Source organism: Volvox carteri (genome assembly GCF_000143455.1).
Source record: "Volvox carteri f. nagariensis unplaced genomic scaffold VOLCAscaffold_34, whole genome shotgun sequence".
Lineage (NCBI taxonomy): Eukaryota > Viridiplantae > Chlorophyta > Chlorophyceae > Chlamydomonadales > Volvocaceae > Volvox > Volvox carteri.
Genome location: NW_003307577.1, coordinates 285,026 through 285,478, shown reverse-complemented (window position 1 = coordinate 285,478; position 453 = coordinate 285,026).

Sequence of the window (453 nt, the reverse complement as noted above, 5' to 3'; positions counted from 1 at the left end):
GTTTTCATGAATTCATAGATATCTATGGCTACATCGATGGCTACATCGATGTAGCCAATAATTAAATCCCCTATCAATCACCATGAATATCTAGTGGGCTGCACTGCATATACATCAGTGTACACTGATGGAGGGTGTCAAATTGGCGGCCCATCCTTGCATTCTTGGGAAGTCTTGGCAGGATGCATGAACATGCATCCTGCCAGTTGGATACATCCTACACCCCCTTTCCATATCCTCAAGCCAATGCTTGCTAACATCCCACACCCTGCTGACTGCATCCCCTCATCCTCTGCCATCCTCATCCTTGGTGGGTTGGTGTTGACTCTTCCTGGGTCCACATTTCTATCCTTCTCCTTCCTATCCGTATCCTGTGCTCGACCCTCCACTGCATCCTGACTCAGTATTCTGCCACCAAGGGGACGCTTGGTGGTTAATAATTAGCCAGGTGCA